Source organism: Tamandua tetradactyla, chromosome 5 (genome assembly GCF_023851605.1).
Source record: "Tamandua tetradactyla isolate mTamTet1 chromosome 5, mTamTet1.pri, whole genome shotgun sequence".
NCBI lineage: Eukaryota > Metazoa > Chordata > Mammalia > Pilosa > Myrmecophagidae > Tamandua > Tamandua tetradactyla.
In genome coordinates this window covers 62,677,995-62,705,486 of record NC_135331.1, presented here as the reverse complement: position 1 = coordinate 62,705,486, position 27,492 = coordinate 62,677,995, and the positions used below count along the sequence as shown (strand labels likewise).

At 36.0% G+C, this 27,492-nt stretch overlaps 1 pseudogene; it reads left to right on the top strand.

Annotated features, from left to right (window-relative positions):
* LOC143683118 (large ribosomal subunit protein eL21 pseudogene) overlaps window positions 1–21,214 on the top strand; it is a 94,331-nt pseudogene extending 73,117 nt beyond the window's left edge.
* Window positions 21,215–27,492: the final 6,278 nt, after the last annotated feature.

Genomic DNA, 27,492 nt, shown 5'->3' with positions numbered 1-27,492 from the left:
GACTACTTTGTTCATGAGCCTGTTGGGCAATGACAGGAGTTGCTGGGGAAAGAGTCTGACTGGTATCCACAGAACAGGTCATCTTATCCACTTGATTATTAAAACCTTCCTCTGCTGAAGTCACCCTCTGGTGTGCATTCACAAATATCTCCATGTTTTTAGCCCACTCATAAAGGTCTATCCACATACCTCTTCCCCAGACCTCTTTGTCACCAATTTTCCAATTACGTTCTTTCCAATTCCCTGACCACCCAGCCAAACCATTAGCAACAGCCCATGAGTCAGTATGTAAACTCATCTCTGGCCTGTTCTCCTTCCAAGCAAAATGAACAACCAGGGGCACTGCTCGAAGTTATGCCCACTGGGAGGATTTACCCTCACCACTGTCCTTCAAGGACACCCCAGTAAGGGGTTGTAGTACAGCAGTTGTCCACTTTTGGGTGGTACCTGCATATCGTGCTGAACCACCTGCAAAGTAGGCCTAAGTTTTCTCTTCTTCAGTCAAGTCACTGTAAGGAACTACCGAAAAGGTCATAGCTCTGGTCTGGGAAAGAGAAGGTAATGTGGCAGAAGTAGAGACCATAGGCATTTGGGCCACTTCCTCATGTAACTTATGTGCCTTCAGGGCCTGCTATAAAATTTCCATTTTATGATGGAATGCTGCTGTGCACACACAATTTTATGGGTTGCTGGGTCAGACAACACCCAGCTCATGATAGGCAACTCAGGTTTCATGGTAACTTGGTGGCCCTAGGTTAAGCATTCAGTCTCTACTAAGGCCCAGTAGAAGGCCAAAAGCTGTTTCTCAAAAGAAGAGTAGTTATCTGCAGCAGATGGTAAGGCTTTGCTCCAAAATTCTAAGGGTCTGTGCTATGATTCTCCTATAGGGGCCTGCTAAAGGCTCCAAACAGCATCTCTATTTGCCACTGACAATTAGATCCAGCACCACTGGATCTGCTGGATAATATAGTCCAAATGGCAGAGCAGCTTGTTCAGCAGACTTGACCTGTCACAGAGCCTCCTCTTATTTAGGTCTCTACTCAAAATTAGCAGCTTTTCTTGTCACTCAATAAATGGGCCAGAGTAGCATGCCCAAATGAGAAACATGCTGTCACCAAAATCCAAAGAGACCAACTAGGTGTTGTGCCTCTTTTTTGGTCATAGTAGGGGTCAGATACATCAACTTACTTCACATTAGAAGGGATATCTCAATATGCTTTATGCTACTGGACACCTAGAAATTTCACTGAGGTGGAAGTCCCCTGTATTTTTATTGGATTTATCTCCCAACCTCTGACAACAAATGCCTTACCAATAAATCCAGAGTAGTTGTTAGTTCTTGCTTACCAGGTCCAATCAACATGATATCATCAATATGATGGAGTATTTTGATGTCTCATGGGAGGGAGAAATGGTCAAGATCCCTTGACATAGGCCTGGAGAGTTGATATACCCCTGCGATAGGACAGTGAAAGTATATAGCTGTTCTTGCCAGTTGAAAGCAAGCTATTTCTGGTGGTCCTTACTAACAGCTATTGAGAAAAAATTACTTGCCAGATCAATAGCTCCATACCAGGTACCAGGGGATGTATTGATTTGCTCAAGTAATGATACATCTGGAACAGGAGCTGCATTTGGAGTTAACCACCTTATTGAGCTTACGATAATCCACTGTCATCCTCCAAGACCGATCTGTTTTCTGAACAGGCCAGATAGGAGAGTTGAAAGGGAATATGGTGGGAATCACCACCCCTGCATCCTTCAAGTCCTTAAGAGTGGCAATAATCTCTGCAACCCCTCCAGGAAACTGGTATTGTTTTTGATTTACTATTTTGCTAGGTAGGGGCAGTTATAGTGGCTTCCACTTGGCCTTTCCCACCATAATAGCCCTCACTGCATGAGTTAGAGAGCCAATGTGGGGGATTCTGCCAGTTGCTCAGTAAGTCTATACCAATTATTCATTCTGGAACTGGGGAAATAACTACAGAATGGGTTCAGGGCCCTGCTGGACCCACTGTGAGACAGACCTGAACTAAACTCCATCAATCCCCTGACCTCCATATGCCCCTACTCTGACTGGTGGACCAGAGTGATGTTTTGGGTCCCTTGGAATTAATGCCACTTCTCAACCAGTCTAATAATCACTGAAATATCTGATCATTTCATTTTCCCCAAAGCACAGTTACCCTGGTAAAAGGTCATCAGTCTCCTTGGGGAAGTCTTGGAGGAAGATTAACAGTATAGATTTGTGGCAGTGTAATAGGGTTCTCCCCAAAAGAGACTTGGCCTCCCCTTCATTCAAGGGGCTCTGGGTCTGTAAACTGTCTCAAGTCTGGAAATTGATTAAGGGGCCATGACTCTGTGTTTGTGTAATTCAGGTTAGACTTCTGTTCACTTGACCTAGAACTTTTTTGTTTAGCTCAAAACAAGAATTTAGTACATTGCCCTTCTATTGTATTTCTATGTGCCCCATGATTTGCTAGCCAATGCCACAAATCTCTGCAAGTCAGATTATTTTGACTGCTGCTTTGAGTTTGCTGTCTATTATAATAGCCATGTCTATCCTGTCTTTGGCGAATAAGTGCTGCCACCTGGCTTCTGCCAATTTGGGATCCAGTTATCCCCATTGTGTTTAAACATTCCAGCTCAGTAACAGCAGTTCCTACATTAATACCTGACTTACAGAGAAGTGCAACTACAGAGCTCTTCAGAGATGATGGTGCTAGTCTCACAAATTTATTTCTCACTCTTCTGGTGAAAAGTGCATCTTCCGGACATTCCTGGGGTGTTAGAGAAGGCTTTGCATGATAAATCCATTCTAACATTCCAATCTCTCTAAATCTCTGGATCCCCTCATCTACATTATACCAAGACAGTTCTGGCATTTCAACCTAAGGTAATGTTGGCCACCTTTTGATCCATATTTCAGCCAACCATCCAAACAGTCAATGCCTTTCTAACTCCTCAAGCTATAACACTGAATACAGAATCTCTGCTTAGTAGGCCCATGTCAATAAATTCAGCCTGATCCAGCTTTATATTCCTCCCACCATTATCTCACACCCTTAAAATCCATTGCCACACATATTCCCCTGATTTCTGTCTATATAAATGGGAAAACTCACGCAGTTCTTTTGGAATATAACAAAGTATCTCTTCTTTTATGATACTTTGTACCTCACCTTTAGGGATCTGTTGGGACTTTAGTTATAGCTATGGAAGATAGGAGGGGTGGTGGGCGTGGGTCATGAAAAGAATTAGAAATGTCTTCTAAGCCATTTGCTTCAGGGCATTCATTTGCAGTTTTATCTGGTGAAACAGGATTAATCACTCTATGGATAATCCCTTCAGGTGGAGTTTTGGTGACCAACTCCTCAAGGCAGGCTGCAGGTGGGGCAGCTATGTCCTCAGGGCAGACTATTACAGGGTTGTCTCGAGAAGCCTCAGCATGACCTAAGATTTCAATCTCACCACCGGCATCATTATCCATCCATATGTCATCAGCCCATTTTGCAGAATCCCACTGCTTTCCAATCAATGCCCTCACTTTAATGGCAGACACCATCCAAGATTGAAATTTCAATTTATGTTATAAAGTTACTACTCTAACAATAAGATTGAGTCTGATTTTCAGAGATCTCATATCTACAGTATAGGAAATAAGATATTCTCCAGGACACTCACAGAATCATCTATGTCTGTCAGATGGCACTTAAGCTTCCCGTTTGAAGATTTAAGCTCATCCCTTTCCCTCATTAATGCGTCCAGTGTATCTAACAACAACCAGCCAACATCTCTATACCTCCTATTTCCACAAAACTCTGTAAAGGTGTCAAAAACATTATTCCCCAGAGCCTGGCTTTGTACAAGCAAAGCATTAGAAGAATGGAACGGTGATATTTTGACTATCTCTTTTGCCAACTCACTCCATGGATTGGGAGTGTCATTCTGATTATGGGAAATAAAGTCCTTGGTGTCTTTGAGTACAGTCAGAGTAGAAAATTATTCATAAAAAACCCATTTTCAAAATTTTGTTTTTTAAGAACCACTCCCAGTACCAAGTTGTATTTGTGTTCTAGGAAAACTTTAAATGTATTTAGAAAAGTCCTTTCTCTGTATTAAATAGTGTTAGAAGGCTAATTTCAAGGCACATATCTAAACTCATTAAATGCCACTGTAATTTATATACTTCCTAAAAGAAGTTGCTCAAGCAGCAAATTCAAAGTGACACGACTCTTTATATCATACATGTGACATTATTAATTTTGCAGCATCTTCAAGAGATGCTAAAAATAGTATGTCATTACGTTACAGTTGCACAGAGTCTGCTGAGGTCTAGGTACTCATGAACTAAACTCACAATGAAAGGGTGCTGGCATTAAGGAGCACATTACTATAGATAACAGAATGAACAAAACAGATATTGCCTTAAGCAGTACAATTATTGGTCAATAATTCCTTCATATCTGTCTAGATTATCACCACTTTAATTTAGTACTTGGCTTCTTATCCTTTGATGTGATAATTTTCATTTTATATCCTTGACCCTTTTGTCATTTTCTTGCAAACTAAGTGACCCAATGACAAATGCATGCAATCAGTCAACATGTAAGAGTCTTCCCTGACTCTTTATTAGTACTGAGTATCCTTATTCTAATGATAATTATTATTATTATAATTGAAATTAGGGAGTGCTTCATTTTTGACATACTATTTTAAGCACTTAAATAATTAAATATTGACGTATTTAATTCTTGTAATGATTGCAAAAGACACAGGCAATCATCATCCTTATTTTAATAATGAGATGACCTAGGTACAAAGAGCTAAATAGCATGCTATAGGATTACAGAGGTGTTGAGTTTTGAATGCTGATTTAACCCAGAGCCTTTGAATCAATATGCTCCTAATCACTACCCCACATACACTGTCTCATGTGGGTGTGTCTATCTATCTTGCCCTTATATAAAAGTAAAAAAAGCAAATTATTTTTCATTCAGAAAATACTGTTCATCTACTATAAGCCACACAGTGTATGAGGCTCTAAGCACAGAAAAGAAATACTCCTCATGACCTTGGTGACTTAGTCTATCAGTCAGAACTCAAGAACCAAATGTGAAAATATGAGCAGGAAATGGGCCTTGCCCAAAATAAAAATAGGAGTAAACTTATACGAGACTGTACGACTTATTCATATCTTGATTATGACTATTGTGAGAACAGGAAAAGAAATCTCAATTATGACTACTATGAAATTAGAACAAAGAAATAGTCAAATTAAGAAAATGGGGTTTAGAATCACTTATCACCATTAAAACATGGGCTTAAGAGACAAAAGGTTTTAAGAAAGAAATTGTCATGTTAAACTTCTCATCTCTATGGTAACTAAAATGAATATTCTTTTTAAGTATAATTTTGTTTAAATAGTTTTATTGCCACCTACAAAAAGGAAGGTGGAAAATATGAATTCTACTTCAAAATATTAATTTGAATAAGGAATCTAACACTTTTAGCACTTCTAAAAATGGGGAATAGCTATGGAAATTATTTACAATTAAGAATGTGACATTTATTTAATCACTAACACAAACGTGAACATGAACATAGACATAAAAATTTCTATACGCCCACATAATTATTTAAAATAATTTAATTACTATTAGACATAATATGAAGATGTCCAAAGAACAGAGAAAATTCCTAGTAAAAGGAGAAAACACGACAAAGCTTTTAGAGATGTTCAAAATTTCATATAAGAGGAACGCAAACTAAAATTACACCATTTTTACTTATTAGACAAGCAGCAATTAATATTATCACATAGAATTATACAGAAACAAACATTTTCATATAAAGCTGATGGAAATGTTTACTGGTATAATCCCTGTGGAAGGATATTGGGCAGTATTTATCAAAAATGCAGGGAAAGAAAGACAGAAACACAGTAACAACTTTGGAATCTAACACACCAGCCTCAGGTGGGTCAAATGCACAAAATAATAACTAATGATATAGTAGACTTAAACACCACAACCAATAAGGTAAATTACATATACATTCAAGTGTATAAGTATATATGTATGTGCATGTGAATTGCAAATGTATAGCACGGCCAAAGAGTATAAATCTTGTTCTCATGTAGAAATGAAATATTCACAAAAAATTGACCATATATTAGGTTAAGAATCAATAAATTCCATGAAATAAAAGAAGACAATATTCTCTGGCACAGAGAAATAAAATTTCAGTAAACTAATTCTATACATTGATACAAAATATTCCAGAGGAAAAATGTCAGAAAGAAATTTAAGATTGTCATTTGAAAGGGGTAATGATGTGGCATGTGTGTATTGAGTAAGTAGGTGAATGTATTTATGATACTTGTAACTACAGATTTCACTCTGGAATAAATACAGATACGATGTTTGAACTGGAAATATAAGGACAAGCTCATTGTTTAAAAATCAGTTTTATTGAGGAGTTCTTTAAATACAATGAAATTTACCAATTTGAAATGTACAATTCAATGTTTTGAAAAATGTGTGGTGGTTTATAACCACCATAACAAGCAAGAGCTAGAATATTTCCAAGATTGTATCATATCTCTCATTTTTTTAGATATTTTTAAGTTTCTCTCTGTACTGTTTTATAGTTTTCATTTCCAGTCTTGCACATATATTGTTAAATTTATCATTAATTCAATATGGTTCATATTCAGATGCTATTGTAATTGACATTTTTTACTTTCAATATACAAATTTGTGACACTGGCATATAGAAATAAACTTTATTTTTATATATTACTTTGTGTTCTCTGGTCTTGCTAAAGTCAATGATAACTTCTGGTAGTACTTGCTATCTATATATTTAGAATTGTCTATTGGATGTGAATAAAGAATGTTTTATTTAATCCTTTCCAATCTGTATGCATCGTCTTTCTTTTTATTTTCCTTCCTTCTTTCCTTTACTACTTTCTTCTTTCTCTCTGTCTTTCTGGCCTTCAGTACAATGTTGCACAGTACAATGATAGTAAACATCTTTGTCGTTCTCTTGAGAGCAAAAAAAAAAATTCAAGCTTTCAGCGTTAAGTATGGCATTTGCTATATATCCATCCTTCTACTAAGAATTGCTAAGAATCAGGCCTTGTGATTGAAGTTTTATGCCCTAAAAGGCAAGAGGTCATATTTACCTTATTTGCTATGCCAATATTTGTGCTTGTACCAACCCTGTCCCTAACCCCTGGAATAATAATGCAAACATGGAGCCTGGAAGTTAACTCAAATTGATTGCTTTAATTGCTGAGCCATCCTGGTTTCCATGGAACTTGGCAGGTGACCACCTTCTTTCCTGGGCAGTCAACCTGCAGGAGATTAATCTCAGAAAAAGTAACTCCTACCTCTCAGGCATTCAACTTTATTTTTCTTTAAGATAAATGTATATGCTATTGCATGTATTCTTTTTTATGTATGATCTATTTCACAATGAAAAAATTCATGTTAAATGTATTTCATAACTTTGGCTCAATACTAATAATCACCTTCTAAAAAATTATATTTTAAAGACATAAATCATTACTTTCAGGCCTAAAGTATTTAGAATCAAGGTGCCAACACAAAAATTAAAAAATCGTTTAAGACTGATTTCTCCCTATCTTAAACATGACATTTTAATCAACATTATAGATACATTTCAGATTTCTATATGATGTCGCTTAGGACAGAATATCATTGTAGAAGAATACCTCCTATAATTCAATAATTGATGACATTTTCTTCTTGACCAAGTAATTAGAAGTCTTCGGCCCAATTGAGTCATGTTATTTTTATTGTATTCAATGCCTGCACTATTTTTCTGTCTTTGTTTCTTAGTTTCTCCTATTTTCTCTGTGCAATAGTTGTCTTTCATTCCTCAAAACCAGGTATCAGGCTTCAAAAACATAATTCTAATTATTGGCTTTCCATAAGACATGGAGCACTGATCTAAAATAAATATACTCCATAAACATCTCTTCTCCCTCAGGCCCATCCTTAATTAAATAAAAGATGAAACAAAATAGTTTAGGTTCTCCACCCTCTGTTCTGCAAAAATTGTCAGAGTTTGGCAGTGTTACGATGTCAGAATTACGCCTGCCATGCCAGAGACCCAGGTTCAATTCCTGATGCCTGCCCATGCAAAAGGAAAAAAAAAAGTCAGAGTCATATGATACACTCTGTATCTCATAATGTGATTCTGCCTCTATAGAGTGAAGAATCTACATGAGTAGTCCAACTTTCTTCCCTTACTGGTCATGCACAATGCCGTATTAGACTTGGAAGAAGCAAAGTCCAGTTGTGCGAGATTGGGAACCAAAGAGGGATCAATGAAAATTTTCATTAGTTCTATGATTCAAAATGGAAGGTTGGGCAGGGCAGTCCCCACTGAGAAATGGTAATTTACTGGGAAGCATCACGTGCTGAGTACAGCAGGTGCCAGGGCAATAGCCCAGGATAGAACTTGAAGGTCAGTGTCCAGACACAACAACCGAAACCTGTGAAGTGGAGCACAGTTACAACTTAACTCTGCTAGGAGGTGTTTCTCTGAAGCTGACTGGCTCAGAAAGAGCTACGATATGCATGCTTTCATTGCTTTTGTAACACCTTAATGTTGTCTCACTCTTGACACTGCCCCAGAGGAGAAAATGTTCTTCATTTCTTTGCTCCAGGAATAATTCTCAGTTTATTTGCTTTGTTTAATTTTAGTTTGAATTAGCTATTTAAAAGGTAAAGAGTAATTGGAGTTAATTTTAAATTATGGCTGTTGGAGATGTGGAAAAGATTTGTTGCTACCATATGCAAGCACACTAAACGTATTTGGCCTGCCATTGACCTGGACACTGATGATAAAGGAGTGAATAAGCATGGCCTCTGCTACTGGGTCTTATCACTTCAAGGTTGAGACTAAAGCTAGGACTAGCTAAGAAATGAATGCCAGAAAGAAATGAGCCCACAATTTTATCAAACCAAAAATGCACTTACCTAAACGAGCCTAGGATACCTGAAGTGTTTTCCAAACCGTCATAAATAATAGCAGGGAAAATAGAACCAAATTTCGTAAATGCAAGGTGAAGTAAAAACAAAAGCTAAATAATGAACAATGTGTTTTGTGTTAGCTGTTGAAGATAGAATCAAAGAAGGATCAGGTAACATCTTTGAATTGATGTGTAAAACTAGCTGCTTTCAAACTGGTAATCTCCAACATGCCCCTGGGACCAGCATGCTGGATCAAAGGAGTAGTTCAGTTCTTACCTCTATTTCAGATAAACTATTTTACAATTTTTTAAAATATATTATTTCATTAGAAAATGTTTGAGCATCTTTGCTGCTCACAAAACCATGTAAGGCAGAAAAGAGAGAAGCTACCCTTAGAATGCAGTTACTCAAATTGAAGAGAGTTGATACTCTATAATGGGAGTAAACAACTTGTTTTATGATTTAGACCCAGAAAAAGGAAAATTGTGAAGACTAATTGGGCCATCCTAAAGACAGTGATAATCCTTACTGATTTTAAAGTCTGGGCTCATGGAGGTAATAAAACTGCCAAGGTGTCAGAGACAAAGAGGGAAATGAAGGTTTTATTAGTGAATGAGAGAAAGTGATCGACTCTCTCAGTTTGTATTGGATCCTTTAGAAATGAAAACAGAAAAAAGGTTTTAGGTCTTTCATGGGTCATGTAGTCATGGAATGGAGTGCTTCTCAGCAGGACATCTGGTCTTGAGAGTTAGGAAAATGCTACTTATAGCAGAACTTGACATGTGGGCTGCAGAGAAGACAGCATAATCTACTGACTTGGGGTGGAAGCTCAGCAATTAAAATGCACTTCAGATGGAGTCTTAGCACCAGAGTTTTTGACAACAGCATTGAATGACTGTGAGGAAAAAGACAGCTACAGTAACCACATCTGGAAAGCCATGTGTCTCCAAAGAGGACCCTTTATATATACCTAGGGAGGGGTCAAAATGTTGGCATCAATGTTCTGTATTTTTGAGGATGGGTGTTTAAGTTAGATTTAATTTGGTTTCAGACAAGATCTTCTCAGCTGAGGCTTCATGAGAAAATTTTCCTAATGTCCCAGGCATCCATTTAAAATAAATTAACTCATTTTCCTATACATCTAGAATGGTACTGGCTTGGCACCTTACCTAGGAGAACTGAAAAAATAGTACAGAAAATGTACATTATCCATTAGTGAATTAGGAGTATTTAAGGCTTTTGAATAGGGTGCCAGGAGGCTCCTCTAAAGCCATAGGATTCCATTTCACTATAGCCACTTCTGTTTTCTCTTTCATGGCAAATTCCTCCATGCCCCATCGTGAACTCTGCAGTACAGTCACAGAAAAATCAATTATAAGAACCTGATAACTCTAGTTCTTGAGTTAATATGATATTTTAAATACTAATAAGTAAATGCAACTGATGGTTCTTTGCTTTAAAGTTCTTAGAATCCAAAATTACTCGTTGAGGTACCTCTCACACTAATTACCTGCACGGCTAATTCCCTGCTCTGACAATTTAAACAGATGATGAGATGTGGCAGGGAATCTGACTGTGAATTTAGCCTGATTTTACATGTATTAACTCCTTGCCCATTGTTTATCTGTGGGGAAATGGCATGGACCTTAAACAGTACTCAAATATAAATGATGACCCTTCTCTGTTTGACCCAGCATCAGAATTAATTGGTTCAGAATGCCACTTTAAGCAGACAACCTTGATGTGATGAAGACTGGAGGAAGAGTAATTATAGATGGAAACATTTAGGAGAGATATGAACACTTTTCCATGCGATATTTATAATCAAGTTAAGAACACAAGATGCACATACAAACCAATTAATGAATAAAACGTCATAAAATTTTGAAGTTCACATATTTGATAAGCATTCAACAGAAAAATTTTAATTCCTTTGAGTAAAAAAAATCATTGAGAATGCACTTTCAAAGCCTGAACATGGTCTAAAATGTTCTCCTTCTCTTTTTCTCTGGAAGCAAATAAATTTCTCCAGTCTAGTAGCATGGCTAAATTAAGGATTTTGCAGGAATTGATTTAGTTTTCCTTTGTGAGAACAGCATATCATTTCTTTGTGGTCTTCTTTCTTTGTATGTTCCCATTTTCAAATTTTTCTTTCCAGAAATTAAGTGGTTTCCAATGTTAATTTAGAGCCAGTGTTGCTGTTTCTTCTGGTCAAATTTGATAGGAATAGAATAATTCGTATGAATTGGAAAATGGACTGGGGTTTTCTCTTTTGTTCTTGGTATCCATCTTTATTAGGTTAGGCAAAAGTGTTGGAAATTTGCAAGTTCCTCATATGCTGCAAAAACCCTGAAGGTCAGCGCACCAATATATTTTAGTTAGCATTAAATGTCACAGTATCTCAGCACAGTGGGACTTTCCATTCATATATTAGCTCATTATCTGCAGGCAGTTCTGATGGTGAATTTGCTCACAAACAATCTAATAGTGTAATTTAAAAATATTCAAGGGCTTTGAAACTAAATTAAGCAGTATATATAGTAAACTTTCTAATTTGAGCTATTTTAAATGAATAAATTAAAATTCCTCCATCTCAAATAAAACAGCGTTTGAAGTCAAATGGGAAATTTGGTGTAGATTTAGTATATAAATGTATGTATGTGTGCTTAAATGAATCAAGGCACTTAATTCAAAACAAAGCTAACTTCAGACAAAAATGACTTAATAGACTTTAAGTAGCCACTCACTATTTCATTTATGTTGGTTAAGTGTTAAGAATTCTATTTTTTTTATTTTAATCTGGCATCCTAGACTGCTATATAAACTATAAGTATCAAATTAATACCAATTTGATTGAAAGCCAAGAACCAAATTAAAGAGGTAGGAAAGACTCAGCTGGCATCTCCTTGCTGTCAGAATAAGCACTGTGTTTTGTTCTCAGAGGCCCTGAACATAAATAGATAGAAAGTCCTGGAAGGGGCCTTGGCAAATTATACGTGATCATCTTCTACAGAAACTCCCAGGAGATAGTAAGCATGGGTTTCTTGATTCCATGTGGTGACTAGCCTTTGGCGAGTTATAGTGTTATCTCTCTGGTTTTATACACTTTTATGACCTATAACCTCCACCCCAACTCTGAGAAACAGGAAAAACCTAAGCTTTTCAATTAATTTCCATAAGAATATCTCATAAGTAAGATCTGATGATTTTTCATTTCAGATACTTTTCTACTAATATTCTTCTGTGAAAATTAAACCCTGAGTAAAAGTTGCATCAACTTTATAATGTAAAAATATACACTCTACTAACTCAAAGTACAAACTGATTAGCTCACTAAAAAGTAAAGTCTACAGGCTAATATTTTACATGAGAATCTGGCAGGCAGACATGACCACTGACAATTCACCAAGGGTGTACTTTCACTTACCTGCTAATCATAACTCAGGAAAAAATGCATACTGTAGTTTGCAGTTTTCATTTTCTTTTCTTACCAGTTGCCCTGGTGAACATTTTAGACCATAAAACATTTTAGATCATGCATGAGTTCTTTATAAGTGGCTTGATACTAATTCAGAGAAAAAAAACTGCACATTACACCACTGTTCTAGTTTGCTAGCTGCCAGAATGCAACACACCAGAGATGAATTGACTTTTAATAAAAGGGGATTTCTTTCATTAGTTCTGCAGAGGAAAGGCAGCTAACTTTCGTCTGAGATTCTTTCTTACGTGGGAAGGCACAGGACGATCTCTGCTGGCCTTCTCTCCAGGCCTCTGGGTTCCAACAACTTTCCCCGGAGTGATTTCTTTCTGCATCTCCAAAGGCCTGGACTGAGCTGCGAGTGCTGAGATGAGATATGCTTAGCTGCTTGGGCTGTGCTATGTCCTCACTTAAGCACCAGCCAATTAAATCAAACATCATTCACTGCAGCAGGCATGACTCCTAGCCACTGCAGATGTAATGAGCAACAGATGAGGTTCACGTACCATTGGCTTATGTCCACAGCAACAGAACTAGGTGCCTTCACCTGGCCAAGTTGACACCTGAATCTAACTACCTCACACCACTGAATCAGAATCAGTAAAAATGGTCTGTCAATGTGTTTTAATTTCCATTTTAAAATATGCATTTCTTTGACATCAAGCTACAGGTTTAATAGAATGGATTGATGACCTTCAACTACAGACAAATGATAGTTTTCTAGATGTGGAAAATGTAGTTTTAGAATAATAGTAATACGAGATAGCCTGATTTCATAATTACCTAATTGTAGCAAGGGATAGTTTAATAAGGGCAATGCAAAAATAAAAACAAAGTTTTCATTTGGGACAGACAAATGACAGTTCTTTGATTGATTTGTAATCAGTGAAACTCTGGCAGATCAAATTATTTCATTATTTGTAAGTATATTTTGGAAAATTTTTATCTTGTGAGTTTGACAAATCTACATGCATTTGTTTTATTTTTGTTATACTTTATTGATATTTGTTTCACCATTCATAACCTCAGTTTATATGGTATTTAATTATTATGGCAAGATTTATATCAGGTAATAATATACTAGACTAATTCTCTGAAAAATAATGTATTCCTTGAAGAGTCTTCTCTCCACCCCCATCCCAGCATTGCTCTAAAACACATGTGTTTTGCATCCTTTAGTTCATTTGGAAGAATTAATGCCACTAACCTGCAGGAAAGAATGTTGTAAGAAAGTCTGTATATTTTATATTATATATTTCTACAGTAAATAAGCTGTTGTTGGCAGTAGAACACGTTATATAATATCTTCTTTAGAAGTTATTCCCTGAAAGTACATTACCAGTGTATTATATTAAACAGGTGATCTTATGTTAAATAGGTGGTCTGTGTTAAATATATATTCACTACGAATATTCTAACAGATTATATTTACCTCTTCACTTTAGCTGTAGCCACTTTGAGAAAGTTCCAGGACCTTATGGTACATATATTTTTTGAATTAACTTGACCTTTAGCCTATTCATATGATGATATTAACTTTTCCTAATGCCCTAGAATTACCATGCTAGCTTTTTTAAACTCCTGGAAGGAATTGTGAACAGTATCAAATCTCATGAATTAATCATAATACTTTTTAAGTTTTAAAACCATTCTTAAGATATAATTGACATATAATTATTGTTCCTATTTAAACTATACAACGTGGTGGCTTTTGATTTATGTATATATCTGTGAAACTATTACCATAATCAAGATAATGAACCTATCCATCACCCCCTGAAATTTCCTCATGTGCATATGTAATCTCTATTTCCCACCCTGATTCCTTAACATTCTCAGACAATCCCTAATCTGTTTTCTGCAATTACTCATTTTCCTAGAATTTTATATAAATAGAACCACATGGTATATACTCTTTTTTACCTTGCATCTTTTATTCAGCATGATTATTTTGAGATTCATATTTGTTGCATGTATCAGTAATTGATTACGTTTATTCCTGAATAGTTTTCCATCATTTGTATATACCATAGTTTTTTATCCATTTACTTGTTGATGGATGTTTAGATTTTTTCCAATTTGGGGCTATTACAAATAAACCTTCAGTGACTATTACAAAATCATCTTCATGTACAGATGTGTGTACATGATATTCATTCTCTCCATCAATGAGTGAGGCACAGATTGGCTGAAACACATGGTAGGTCTAGTTTAGACTATTTAACATAGTGCCAAACTGTTTATCAAATGGCTATACTGCTTTTTGACATTCCATCATTATGTATGAGAGTTTCAGTTCTCCACATCCTTGCCAACACTTGGTATAGTCATTTATATCTTAGCCATCTATTAAGTAAGTGGTCATAAATGGCTAAAGTTTAATTTTTATTTCCTCAATTACTAATGATGTTCAGCATCTTTCCAGAAACAAATTTTCTTTGGTGGATTTTCTTTTCAAATATTTTGCCCATTTTTATTGTGTTGTCTAAGTTACTATAGAAATTTGAGTTATTTTAATATATTCTGGATATTAGTGCTTTATCAGACATATGTTTTGCAAATAGTTTCTCTCAATGTGTGGTAAACTTTTCATGCTCTTACCAATATCTTTCAAAGAGCATTCATTTTTATGTCTGCTGAAGTTCAATATATCCATTTTTTCCTTTATTGATCATGTTTTTGGTGTCCTACCTAAGAATGTTTGCTTATTACAAAGTCACAAATATTTTCTCTTATATTTTATTTTACAAACATGTTTTTTTAAATTTTTTTTCTTAATCAAAAAAAAGAAAAGAAATTAACACAACATTTAGAAATCATTCCATTCTACACATGCACTCAGTAATTCTTAGTATCATCACATAGATGTATGATCATCATTTCTTAGTACATTTGCATCGATTTAGGAAAAGAACTAGCAAAACAGCAGAAAAAGATATAAAATGTTAATATAGAGAAGAGAATTAAAATAATAATACTAATATATATATATATTAAAAAAGGAAAAAGAAAAAAACAAAAACAAAAGATACAAACAAACAAACAAACAAACAAAAAACTATATTTCAGGTGCAGCTTCATTCAGTGTTCCAACCTAGTTACATTACACTTAGGTATTATTGTGCTGTCCATTTTTGAGTTTTTGTATCTAGTCCTGTTGCACAGTCTGTATCCCTTCAGCTCCAATTACCCATTATCTTACCCTGTTTCTAACTCCTGCTGGTCTCTGTTACCAATGATATATTCCAAGCTGATTCTCGAATGTCGGTTCACATCAGTGGGACCATACAGTATTTGTCCTTTAGTTCCCGGCTAGACTCACTCAGCATAATGTTCTCTAGGTCCATCCATGTTATTACATGCTTCATAAGTTTAGTCTGTCTTAAAGCTGCATAATATTCCATCGTAGTTATACGCCACAGTTTGTTTAGCCACTCGTCTGTTGATGGACATTTTGGCTGTTTCCATCTCTTTGCAATTGTAGATAATGCTGCTATAAACACTGGTGTGCAAATGTCCATCTGTGTCTTTGCCCTTAAGTCCTTTGAGTAGATACCTAGCAGTGGTATTGCTGGGTCATAATCCATTCTGCCAGTCTATGTCTTTTGATTGGGAAATTCAGTCCATTAACTTTTAGTGTTATTACTGTTTGGATAATATTTTCCTCTACCATTTTGCCTTTTGTATTATATATATCATATCTGATTTTCCTTCTTTCTACACTTTAGTCCATACCTCTCTCTTCTGTCTTTTCATATCTGACTCTAGTGCTCCCTTTAGTATTTCTTGCAGAGCTGGTCTCTTGGTCACAAATTCTCTCAGTGACTTTTTGTCTACAAATGTTTTAATTTCTCCTTCATTTTTGAAGGACAATTTTGCTGGATATAGGAGTCTTGGTTGGCAGTTTTTCTCTTTTAGTAATTTAAATATATCATCCCACTGTCTTCTAGCTTCCATGGTTTCTGCTGAGAAATCTACACATAGTCTTATTGGGTTTCCCTTGTATGTGACAGATTGTTTTTCTCTTGCTGCTTTCAAGATCCTCTCTTTCTCTTTGACCTCTGACATTCTAACTAGTAAGTGTCTTGGAGAACGCCTATTTGGGTCTATTCTCTTTGGGGTGCGCTGCACTTCTTGGATCTGTAAATTTAGGTCTTTCATAAGAGTTGGGAAATTTTCAGTGATAATTTATTCCATTAGTTTTCCTCCTCCTTTTCCCTTCTCTTCTCCTTCTGGGACACCCACAACACGTATATTTGTGCGGTTCATATTGTCATTCAGTTCCCTGATCCCCTGCTCAAGTTTTTCCATTCTTTTCCTATAGTTTCTGTTTCTTTTTGGAATTCAGATGTTCCATCCTCCAGTTCACTAATTGTAGCTTCTGTCTCTTTAGATCTACCATTGTAGGTATCCATTGTTTTTTCCATTTTTTCTTCTTTGTCCTTCACTCCCATAAGTTCTGTAATTTGTTTTTTCAGATTTTCTGTTTCTTCTTTTTGTTCAGCCCATGTCTTCTTCATGTCCTCCCTCAATTTATTGATTTGGTTTTTGAAGAGTTTTTCCATTTCTGTTCGTATATTCAGCATTAGTTGTCTCAGCTCCTGTATCTCATTTGAACTATTGGTTTGTTCCTTTGACTGGGCCATATCTTCAATTTTCCGAGCGTCATCCATTATTTTCTGCTGGTGTCTGGGCATTTGATCAGATTTCCCTGGGTGTGGGACCTGGCGGGTTGAAAGGTTTTTCTGTGAAATCTCTGGGCTCTGTTTTTCTTTTCCTGCCCAGTAGGTGGCGCTCGTGGCACTCGTCTGTCTGCGGATCCCACCAGTAAGAGATGCTGTGGCTCCTTTAACTTGCCAATCCGAATCTCGCAGTCGGCCCAGGAAACCGCGCGTGGAGGGGGGGTTGCCAGCCACCGCGGCTTGGGGGAGTGCCGGTCCAAATTGCCCAGCTGTCCCGAGACGCCAAGCGTGGCAGGAGGGCCCCGCTACCCAACGTTCCCAGTCAGACCAGGGAGCCACGTGCTTGGAGGGGACCCCAGTTGCCAGCTGCCCCGGCTGGGAAAACGCGTGCCCCTCGGGTATCTCACCACAGCGGATTCTCCCTGCCCGTTCAGCTGTTCCAGAATGGAGTACGCTGTCTTTTTGGTCTCTGTCATGGCTCTGGGAGCTGTTTCGTATTGTTTCTGTTTCTTTAGTTGCTGTTCTGGAGGAGGAACTAAGACCCGCGCGTCTTACTAAGCCGCCATCTTCTCCGGAAGTCCCAAACATGTTTTATAGTTTTGGTTTTACATTTAGTGCTATAAACCAGTTTGAGGTAATAGTTGCATATTGTGAGAAGAATGGATTGAAGTTTGCTTGTTTTTTTTGCATATGGATAGCAAGTTGTTCCTGCAGCATACTTTGAAAGACTGTAGTTTTGTGACAGAATTTCCTATGAACATTTTTTGAAAATTAGTTGCCCCTGAATGTGACCATATGAGTCTATTTCTGGACTCTCTAGACTCTTCCATTGATTTATTTGTCTAGCTTGATGCCAATTCCATGCTGTTTTGATTATTATGGCTTTATAGTAAGTATCAAAATAAAGTAGTGTTAATCCTCCAATTTTTTTTTTTTTAACTAAAGTTTCTTTGGCTATTCTACTATTTTTGCATTTCCAAATGAACTTTAGAATCAGATCGTCGATTCTACATAAAAGGCCTGCTGGGACTTAGATTAGAATTGCATTGAACATACAGATCAATTTGTGGAGAATTGACATAACAACAATATGAAGTCCTACGGTGTTTCTTTATATTTATTTAGATTTACTCTTATTTATCTGCACTGTGTTTTGTAGTTTTCATCATAGGGGTTTATACAGATTTTGTTTGATTTATTCCTTGGTATTTTATTTCTTAATGCTATTATAAATGGTATTATTTTAATTTTAATTTATGATTGCCTATTGCTAATATATATATTATATAAATATGTATATATGTATCCTACAACCTTGCTAGCATTAATTATTAGTTCTAGTAGCTTTTTTATATTCTATCATATTTTCTACAAGATTCTTTCTTTTAAATCCAGCCAACCCATACATGCATCACACAACTGACTCTTGATTTAAAGAGTTATGGTTGGTTCCCACTTACACACAATAAATATCAAGATTCACAGGCGTCATTCACACCTCATTTTAAAAATTCAGCCACTTTATTTTTGAATTGATATGATTCAAACATTTTGTTTTCAATTCCATTACTGGTGCTTTACTTATTCCTTTGGCCCTATAATGAATTTCCCTTATTTGGTATGATGGTTATGTTCATGTGTCAACTTGGATAGGTTATGGCATCCAGTTGTTTGGTCAAGAAAGCACTGGCCTGATCTTTACTGTGAGGATATTTCATGGACTTAATTCACCAATGTTATTTGCATCTATGACTGATTGGATCTATAATCAATTGAAGAGATTGAACTTGACAACGAGAGAGGACTCATTCAATCAGTTGAAGGACTGAAAAGTAGAAATTATAATTTCAGCACTCAGAAGAGAGAATTTCCATCTCTACTTTGGCCAGTCAGTTTCCCCTGTGGAACTTATCAAAAACTTTCATATGGTGTTCCACATCTCTGTGTGTGTATGTGCATGTGTTTGTGTGTATATATTTCCTGTTGGTTCTGTTTCCCTGGATAAATCAAGCTAATATACTCAGTGGTTAACATTATTCAATATGCTTCCTCCTCCTTCACTCATTTCATACCAGTCCTGGGGAGAAATTACTAATCAACTTCTGTCTCTTTTTTTTGTTTTGTTTTGTTTTGCTTTCATAGATTTTACAGGACCTGCTTCTGCCCTTAAAGGGAAATTTGAAGAACATACCCAACTAAGACCATGCAAAATATTCTCCAAATTCTCCCAATGTTTATTCGATTATATTTATAAATTAGCTTTCTTCATAATAATCTTCCTTTATTCTCTAATCATTAACCAGAAATCAAAGGCAAGGGCATCAATTTCTCCTGCCTTGTGGCTTGTTGTGTGGTTTCAGACTGCTTCAGCTAACTAGGATGGTTATCTTCTTCACTACTCTTTAGCTTTTGTTCTGAAAATAAGAGATTGGGCAACATTTTCAGCTAGAAAATACTGATTTTTTTCAGTAACCCTATTGAACTAGTGCTCAGGCAAAAGAAAAAATATGTCTTAAAGAATAGGAAGAGTTATAGGATAATATATGGGAAACTCAGAGAAACTTGAACATAGATAAGAGGCTATCCACTGGAAGAGAGAGAAACTAAGTATATATAAATTATAATGGTTTGTATTAGAAAGAAGGATTGGAATTCAATTCATACAAAATTAAAAATGAGGATTCAATATAAGAGTGGAAAGAATAAGGATGAAAGTCACAAAATGGTTGAAGTTTAAATGGTGGGACATTATAGGATGATCAATAAAGCTTTATAAAGAACATTAATTGTCTTTGAAAATAGGTCATTCTCTTAAATAAATTCATGGAATTATATAAATGTGTATGGCCTTTCAGGTGGGGAACTGCCATCTTGCAGTAATCTGCCAAAATGATGAACACAAAGGAAAGAGGAGAGACACCCACTATATGTTTTCTAGGCCTTTCAGAAAACATGCAGTTGTTCCTCTGGCCACATACATGCGAATCTACAAGAAAGGCAATATTGTAGACGTCAAGGGAATGGATACTGTTCAAAGAGGATTGTCCCAGAAATGTTCCCATGGCAAAACTGGAAGGGTCTATAATGTTACCCAGCGTGCTGTTGGTATTGCTGCAAACAAACAAGTTGTGCTGATTTGAAAGGATGTATGGACCTTAGAAAAGCCATGTTTTAATCAAAATCCCATTTTATAAAATGGCAGAATAATCCCCATTCAATGCTGTATGTTTGAATCTGTAATTAAATCATCTCCTTGGAGATGTCGCCCAAGCAAGAGTGGTTGTTAAACTGGATTAGGGGAGATGTGTCTCCACCCATTTGGGTGGGTCTTGATTAGTTTACTAGAGTCCTATAAAAGAGGTAACATTTTGGACAGTGAGAGATTCAGACAGAGCAGAGCAGAGCGACATAGCCACAAGAAGCAAAGTCCACCAGCCAGCAAACTTTGGAGATGAAGAAGGAAAATGCCTCCCGAGGAGCTTCATGAAACAGGAAGCCAGGAGAAGAAGCTAGCAGATGACGCCATGTTCACCATGTGCCCTTCCAGCAGAAAGAGAACCCCTGACTATGTTTGTCACATGCCTTCTCAGTTGAGAGAGAAACCCTGAACTTCATCAGCCTTCTTGAACCAAGGTATCTTTCCCTGGATGTCTCTGATTGGACATTTCTATAGACTTGCTTTAATTGGGACATTTTCTCAGCCTTAGAACTGTAAACCAACAACTTATTAAATTCCCCTTTTTAAAAGCCATTCTGTTTCTAGTATATTGCATTCTCGCAGCTAGCAAACTAGAATACAAGTGAAGGGCAAGATTCTTGCCAAGAGAATTAATGTGCATATTGAGCATATTAAGCACTCTAAGAGCTGAGATAGCTTCCTGAAGCGTGTAAAGGAAAATGATCAGAAAAAAAAGGAAGCCAAAGAGAAGGGTACCTGTGTTCAACTGAAGCACCAGCCTGCTCCACCCAGAGAAGCACACTTTGTGAGAACCAATGGAAAGGAGCCTAAGCTTCTGGAGCCTATTTTCTATGAATTCATGGCATAAGAGGTGTAAAAAATAAAATACTTGTGAATTATAAAAAAAAAAGTGCATGGTAGATGGACACAGTTTATTTAAATAATTCAAAATACTTTTTAAGTCTCTTAACAAAACAAATAGCTTTTTAATTTTTGCTCTGTATTTGATTTATTAATATATATTTTGTGCTTTATGGTGGGGTCATGTTTCATTATTTTTCCAGGTGTGTATCCTGTTATTGCAGCACAATTTGTTGCATGTTTTGTTTGTTTGTTTTGCTTTTTGTTTGTTTCGGGGGAAGTTCATGGGTTGAAAATCGAACCCAGTTCTCCCGCATGACAGCAAGAATTCTACCACAGAACTACCCTTGCACCTCCCAGTTAAATTATATTTTGGAAATTCTGCTTCTGGCCAAGATGGAATGATAAGTTTAGAATAAATACTCCACCTGAAACAACTTTTAAAAAAAGAGAGACAAAATACATGAGACAAAATACAGTGAACAATTGTTTTCAATATACTGGATATTCATCATGAAAGAACTAATAGAAGATGGGAAACAGGTGTGTTGATTCTTATCGGGCCCCATCTCACTGCCTTGAGAGACAATATCTGGAGTGTTTCAGATAGGGGTAATCCAGGAAAAGCTTGGTGATCTCCTGTGTTGGAAAAATAAGGCTGAAATTGCAAGGAGACCAAGGTATTAGAGTTCACTATGAGGGATACCAAAAAGTAGAGAATGGATAGAGCAAGAACTCTGGGGATCTTCAGAGGAGGCTTCACTGGTATTCAGCTGAGTACTGATTGATGGATGAATGTTAGGAAAGTCCTGAAGGCCAGGGATAAAACCACTTGAAAGTTTTAGAGAAAACAACCTGAGAACTTGCAAAATTCCAGATATGGAGCCTATTCCCCCTTTCCAGAATGGAAAACCTCAAAATTTATGGGGCATCAGGTAGAGCACACTAACTAAATTAGCATTAGGGTAATCTTTTTCTAGACTTGCTTAATAAGTCTTAAAATAATACCCAAAAAGATCGAACTCTTTCCAAGTAACTTAACCTTGTACAACAAAGCTAAAGAATAGTTATAAACAAAACTTCTTAACTCCCAACCAGGTAATATTGAAAATATCTAGCATCCAATTGTCAGACTATCAGTACCCTGTTCACTGTGCCAAGCTGTTGGTCAGAAAAGAGACATCGAATTCCACCTCCAGGGGAGGGGCCACACATCATGGAGAGTAGCAATGCAACCCTAGGGACTCAACCATGGCTTACAAGTGTCTGGGTGGCCAGCAAAGCATGACTCACATAGGCACTGGATAGAATATATACTCAAATAGATAAGCGATAGAATAAGTTCAGTTGTAATAGTGGATGGTTATCATTAGCCTCCCATAACTAGTGAATATCAATCTGCTGGCTGACACAAGATGACCTCACTTTGCCAGAAAACAAAGGACACTACTCCCTACCTTCTGGGAACAGATATAGCTATAAGTGTGGGCCAGGTACCTTAAGATTTACATGCTTAATCTAGAAACGTTTGCATGTATACAGAGCAAAGACAGAAAGAATGTGTACATAGAAACTATCTGACAAGTCCCATAAAGAGGGTCAGCCTAGATTTATCATTCTGTCCTAAAAGTTAGGCTGTCACATCTAGTCACAGGTAAGATTCCACACCAGTAAAAAATGACCAGGAATGTAAAGAAGCAGAAAAATAAGATCCATAAAAAGGGGGGAAATGAATCAATCTAAACCAACCCAGAAATTAAATAGGTGCGAAGAAAGACACTGCAGAAAAGAAAACTAGAGATTACTATCTGTCGTAAACATAGACTAAAAATAATTTTAAAATTTTATAAAAGCTAATTCAGTAATATATAAAAAGGATAATCTTCATGACAAAGTGAGTTTTTACCCAATTATAGTTATTTAACCAAGAAGGTTTTATTTGGGAATGAAATTTGAATTATCATTTGAAGATCATTCAATGTAATTTGGCACATTAACAGACTGCAAAAGAAAAAAAGCATTCTTTCATCTCAGTAAATTCAGAAAAAGAAGTTAATAAAATTCTAAGACAATTCCTAATAAACCCTGTCAGCAAGCTAGGAACAGAAGAGAACTTAAGCAACCCATAAAGGAGACACAAACATATTCACAAAATGAATAAGTGAATTCTAAAACTCATATGGAAATGAAAAGGACTGCACAAACAAAACAATAGCCAAAACAACTTTGAAGAAGAAAGAATTAGGAGGACTTAGAAAACCTGACTTACCTACTTTAGAGAACTTATATTGTTTAAGTTCAATACTATTATTATATTGCAGGGTTTATATTTCAGTGATCCAAACAAAATGGTATTATCATAAAGATGGCCAACAATAGGTCAGGGGAACATAACAGGTCCATAAATGGACAAACACGTGATATTTGAATTTTTAAATTTTTATTGTAGCAACAACTATACTACAAACAATTTCACATTTTAACTACTTTCAAGTTGGCAATTCAGTAGTATCAATTACATTCACAATGTTGTTTTGTCATTATTGATATCTATTACTCCTACTTTTACATCAGCTCAGAAACTCTCTACTCATTAAGCTGTAAGTCCCTCTTCTCACCCACCCATCCATTCCCAGCCCCTGGAAATCTGTTAATTGTTATCTGTCCCTACAGATTTGTTTCTTCTTGGTATTTTACATAAGCAAAATCATACAATATTTCTGATTATGTGCCTGGTTTATTTCACTCAATATTATATCTTTAAGGTTCATCCATGTTGTAACATGCATTAGAATTTCATTCTTTTTTTTTTTATTTATTAGAATACTCAATAGTATTCTATTGAGTGTATATACCACATTTTCTTTTTCCATTCATCTGAGGATGGACTCTTGCATAGCTGACATCTTTCCACACACTGATTTTTTTTTTTTTTTTTTTTTTTGCATGGGCAAGCACCAGGAATCCAACCCAGGTCTCGAGCATGGCAGGTGAAGACTCTGCCTGTTGAGCCCTCATGGCCCACTTGACACACTGATTTTTGACAATGGTGTCATGTAAATTTAGTAGAGTAATGGCAATTTTTACTACAATTCATACTTGAACTATTGAATATCTATTTATAAAAATAAACTTTGAACTTTTCCTCACTCATATTAATGAACTAAAATTGTATTATAACTCTAAATGTAAAACCTAAACTCACACAACTTCTAAAAAAATAAAGTAAAACACCTTTCTGGCTTCTGCTCATGCAAAGATTTATTAGTGTGGAAGGCAGAATAATAACCATTCCCCTTAAAAAAAATTCCCAAGCTCTAATCCCTGGTATCTGTGAATATGTTACATGGCAAAGGGGAATTAGCTAACAGATAGAGTTAAGTTCCTAATAAGATGACTCTTAAGTAGTGATATTATTTTGGATTGTGTAGAAGAGCGCAGTGTAATCACAAGGGTACTTCACTGTGGAGGGAGGCAAAGAAGAGTCAAAGTCATAGTATATGATGAGAGAAATACTCTACTGGCTATTGCTGGCTATGAAGATGGGAGGGATCTATGAGTCAAGGAATGCAAGAAGGATTTATAAGCTAGAAAAGTCAAGAAAATTGACTATTTCCTTGAGACTCTAGGAAGGAATGTAGCCTTGCCGACACCTTGATTTTAGCCAAGTAAGACCCATTCTGGACTTCCGACACCCAGGTCTGCAAGGTAATAAATTCAAATTGTTATAAATCATCAGGTATGTGATAATTTGTTATAGCAGCAATAGGAAACTAATACAATTATATATGACAACAAAAGAACAATCTATGAAAAATGTGGAAAACATGATAAATGGATTTCATAAAAATTCAGAAGTTCTACTGCCTAGCAATCACTAAGAGAATAAAAAGTCAAGCTGCAGACTGGGAGAAAATATATGCACATTGCATATTAATATTGGCCTTCTATCCATAATACATAAAATACTCTTGAAATGCAAATATTAAAAAGCATACAACATATTTCTTAAAAGAGAAAAATATTAGAACAGACATTTCCACAGAGAAGATACATGGGTGTAAAATATACGCTTGACTGGATGCTTTTAGCTTTATTATTAGGGAAATGCAAAATAAAATCACAGTGAGTTACCACTACATGAGTATTAGAATGTCTACAGTTAAAAAGACTGACCATACCAAATATTAATAGGGGTGTGGAGGAACTAGGCCGATGATTATAATACACACCACTAAAGAACAGCTATGAGTGGCAAATAAGTACATGAAAAGAGGCAGAACATCCTTAGCTATTAGGCAATGCAAATGAAAACCACTGCCATTTACCACTACTCACTTACTAGATCATCCTTGTTGGCAAGGTTGTGGAGGAATTGAAAATGTCACACACTCCTGATGGGAAAGTATGTTGGAAAACAGTGACACTTTCATATGCAGTTAAGTGCATTCCTATCACTTGACCCTAGGTATTCTACTCTACATATTTATCTAAGAGAAATAAAAACACATGCCCATCCAAAGACTTGTACATGAACATAGATTGCAACTTTATTCATAATAAGAGAGAACTGGAAAGAACAGAAATGTCCATCAACAGGTGAATGGATAAACAAATTGTGGTACATTTCATATAATGGAATACTACCCTGCAATAAAAAGAAATGACGTGTTCGGTGGGCTGGCTCAGCAGGTAGAGTTCTTGCCTGCCATGTCGGAGACCCAGATTTGATTCCTGGTACCTGCCTGTGTCAAAAATATAAAAACAAAAAAAAGAAATGAAATGTTGATAAATGAAAAATACAGATGAATAACAAATAATTATATTGAGTAAAAGGTACCAGAGAAAACACAGCTTATGTCTCCATTACCATACAATTCTAGAAAATTCAAACTATTCTACAGTTACAGAAAGCGAGAAGTTGTTGTCTGCAGGAGAGGAGGGTGGGAAGCAAAGAAGGCCAAGCGGCTGAAGGAAACTTTTTGAGTGATGAATATATTCATTATCTCGTTTGTGGTGATGGTTTCACAGGTTATGTATGTATCAAAACTCATCAAATTGTAACTTTCACTTATGTTCAGCTTAGTGTATATGTCTGTTATATTTGTTACATTTATTAAAGTTGTTAAAAAAAAGCAAGAATCTTAATAGTTAATATATTTGTGCAAAGAAGGCTTGAGAAAAAGCAGCTTTCTATTCTGAAGCCAATTTGCTGTTATATATTTTCATAAATTATGTGAAATTTTTTAAAATATTGGGAAATAGAAGCATTAATAATGAAGAAGTGAAAAAGAGGGGAACAATATAAAAAGGAATGCTTTGAGTTTACTAGCTATTCCTTTTGATGAAAACATTAAAAGAAGTATGAAAAAAAGGCAGTTCACAGAAAGGCAGCACAGTACTGGAGTTAAGAGTGTGACTCCGGACTCAAACTACCTGGGCTTAAATCCTGGCACATCCAACACTTCCTGTGTTACCTTGAAAAAATTACTTATCATCTCTGTGTGTCAAATTCATCTGTAATATGTGGAGAGTAACAGCACCCATCTCAAAGGTTTATTTAACAAGATTTTAATATATACAAAACATTTAGAACACTTCTAAAACTAGGTAAGTACTATCAAATAGGCCTAGGGGCAGTACAGGGTTCACTCAGTGGTAGACTTTTCACCCACCATGCAGACCCAGGTTTGATTCCAGGAGCCCGCACATGCCAAAAATAGAAAAAAAAAATCTTCCTTTATTGGTGGTGTAATGGTGGCTCAGTGGCAGAATTCTTGCCTGCCATGCCGGAGAACTGGGTTCAGTTCCTGGAGCTTGCCCATGCAAAAAAAATCAGAAATTGTCTCATTATTCCTGGGATTTTCATTAAAATATTTTCTACATATAATTCAAAAACATTTATCATTGTTATTTTACTCAAACATATATAAGGGATATAACAATTGAAATACTGTGAAAAGAAAATGTATGATAATCATTTGCCTCCTGAAAATGCACATCACATGGGCATTTCATATTACTTTCAGACACCTACCAATGCAAAAGATAGTAACCTAGAAAAAAAAATGGTGATATGCAATATCTCTGTCTCTAGATAATAGATTGATTCTGAGAGGAAGAATAGAAGTTTTTCCAAAACAGTTTTAGAAGTAAATAGGAATAAAGGAGGTGGAATATGCAAAACAAAGATAAATATGTGAAAAATAAGACTCACTTTTTTACCCTTTTTAGAATTTTTTTTGTATTATTTAACTTTCCATAAAATTGCAAACATGACTTTAA